At 48.5% G+C, this 2,500-nt stretch overlaps 1 long non-coding RNA gene across 1 annotated transcript in view; it reads right to left on the reverse strand.

Moving 5' to 3' along the window:
- LOC143025212 (uncharacterized) overlaps nucleotides 1-903 on the reverse strand; it is a 29,012-nt gene extending 28,109 nt beyond the window's left edge. Inside the window, exon 1 of the long non-coding RNA XR_012966370.1 lies at nucleotides 780-903. This is a non-coding gene — a long non-coding RNA (uncharacterized LOC143025212). The remainder of the gene's footprint in view (nucleotides 1-779) is intronic.
- Nucleotides 904-2,500: the final 1,597 nt, after the last annotated feature.

Genomic DNA, 2,500 nt, shown 5'->3' on the forward strand with positions numbered 1-2,500 from the left:
TGTGTAACATAAAATATATAAATATCAAAAGAAGCTTCAATACCCTAGCGATGTTGCCACATTCTATCACGTGTTTCGATAGTGCGACGGTGCCATATATATGGCCACGGAATTCTTCACTGTTTTCCTTCGGTTGTGTGAGACCTCATTTCTGGGAGTTACACAACTTGAAGGTCTCAAAACTCTAAAATAGTCACTGCAAAACCCCATTTTCTAATCCTGGAACTTAAGTTTAAGGACAAGACCCCAAAAAATAGAATTAGTTCGCGCTAACGCAGGAAAAATCTTCCAACTACAACTGACGACAGGGATCTCTTCGAGGTATGAAAGAACTCATGACCAATAAACTGAAATCCTAATTTTAGGAAAATTTCAGGAAATTTCAGGACGCGGTCGAACTGAGGAGTCTTTCTTGGTCTCTCAAAGTCTCCTGAAATTTTGAGACCTGAAAGACTATTCCCCGAAGAAATGGGTCCAAAATTCTTGACTGAGACCTAAAATCAGAGTTTTACAAAGTTTCAAAGATGCACTCAGACTCACAGCCTCTCGTTCCTTCATAGGTTTTTCAAGATTCTAGAGACTCCGGACTCACGGAGTTAGAAGACCCAGAAGGCTCAGAAAGGGAGTCTTTATGCAACTACCTCCCACGAAGATCTTTTAAGTCTTTCTTTAATACTGAAGAGTCTCTTATATGATACCCGAGTTTGAGAGACTCAAAAGCAATCTCAGAACCTCACAAAGAGAGGTCTTCGTGTAAATCTCGGCGAAGAGAGTCTCACGAGTTTTTCTTGAAGACTTGGGAGTTTCATTTTAGCTCTGGAAGCGTAAAGACTTAAGTCTCTGTCGGTCTTAGGGGAAGAGTCTTCCGAACTACACCGAGCCAAGACCCGAGATGCGACCGCGGCGAACGCACCGGGCAGACTGACGGAGGGGATGGCGAGGGAGGAGGAAGAAGAGGAGGAGGAGGAGGAGGAGGAGGAGGAAGGGGAAGAGGAAGGGGAGGAAGTGGAGGAGGAAGAAGAGTAGGAGGAAAGGGAGGAAGAAGAGGAGGAAGGGGAAGTGGAGGAGCAAGAGGAAAGGGGGAAGAAGAGGAGGAGAAAAGGGAAGAGGAAGGGGAGGAAGTGGAGGAGGAAGAAGAGTGGGAAGAAAAGGAGGAAGAAGAGGAGGAGGAAGGGGAGGAAGAGGAGGAGGAAGGGGAGGAAGTGGAGGAGGAAGGAGAGTAGGAAGAAAGGGAGGAAGAAGAGGAGGAGGAAGGGGAAGTGGAGGAGCAGGAGGAGAAAAGGAGGAAGAAGAGGAAAAGGAAAGAGAAGAAGAGGAGGAGGAATGGGAAGAGGAGGAGGAAGGTGAATAGGAGGAGGAAAAGGAAAAGGAGGAAGAGGAGGAGGAAGTGGAGGAGGAGGAGGAGAATGTAGATAAGTAGGAAGGGAAGAGAAGGAGGGAGAAGAAGAGGAGGTGGAGGAGGAAGTTGAAGAGGAAGGGGGGGAAGAAAAGGAGGAGGAGGAGGAGGAGGAGGAAGAGGAGGAGGAGAGGGAGGAAGAAAAGGAGGATAAAGGAAACCAGTATGGGAGTGAAAGGGAATCGGAAAAGTGAGAAGAGTGATCAATGGAGGAAGAGGAAGGGCGGACGAAGAGGAAGAAGAGAAAGTGGTTAAGTCGGGGAAGGAGAAAGAGAAGACGGAGGAGGAGGGGTGGAGGAAGAGGAGGAGGACGAGGAAGAGGAGTAAGAGGAGGAGGAAGAGGAGGAGGAAGAGAAAGGACGCCAGTACGAAAGTGAAGAGGAAAAATAGAGGCGAGTAACAAGAGGAGGTGGAAGAAAAGGAGGAGGAAGAAGTAGAGGAGTATAAGGAAGAGGAGGAGGAATAGGAGGAGAAGCAGAAGGAAAAGGAGGGCCATGAGGACGAAGAGGAGGAGGAAGAGAAGTAGGAGGAGGAGGAGGAAGAGAAGGAGGAGGAGGAAGAGAAGCAGGAGGAGGGACAGAAGGAGGAGGAGGAGGAGGAAGAAGAAAAAAGGAGGGGAAAGAAGAGTCGGATAAAGTGAAGGAGGAAAAGGAGGAGGAGGGGAGGAGGAAGAGGAAGAGGAGGAGGGGGGGAAGGAGGAAGAGGAGGAGGAAGGGGAGGAGGAGGAGGGGAGGAAGAGGAAGAGGAGGGGAGGAGGAAGAGGAGAAGGAAGAGGAAGAGGAAGAGGAGGGGAGGAGGAAGAGGAGGAGGAGGGGGAGGAGGGGGAGGAGGAGAAGGAAGAGGGGGTAGTTTTGAGTGAAACCAGCCTAAGCAGAACGGGACTGGGCTAGATCCTCAGGAAAGATTCTCTCTGTCCTTTAACCCATTGAACTCCGATGACAAGATTCTTTGTCATTTGGTCAAATAAAACAAAAAATCATAAAACACCAAAATGTTTGATCAAACACCAGAAAAATATGACGTCAGTCCTCGCTTCGCTGCGAGCGAAGCGAGGATTGACGTCATATTTTTCTGGTGTTTGATCAAACATTTTGGTGTTTTATG

The sequence above is a fragment of the Oratosquilla oratoria genome, chromosome 5, assembly GCF_046742065.1.
Source record: "Oratosquilla oratoria isolate Oo_2021 chromosome 5, ASM4674206v1, whole genome shotgun sequence".
NCBI classification, from domain to species: Eukaryota; Metazoa; Arthropoda; class Malacostraca; order Stomatopoda; family Squillidae; genus Oratosquilla; species Oratosquilla oratoria.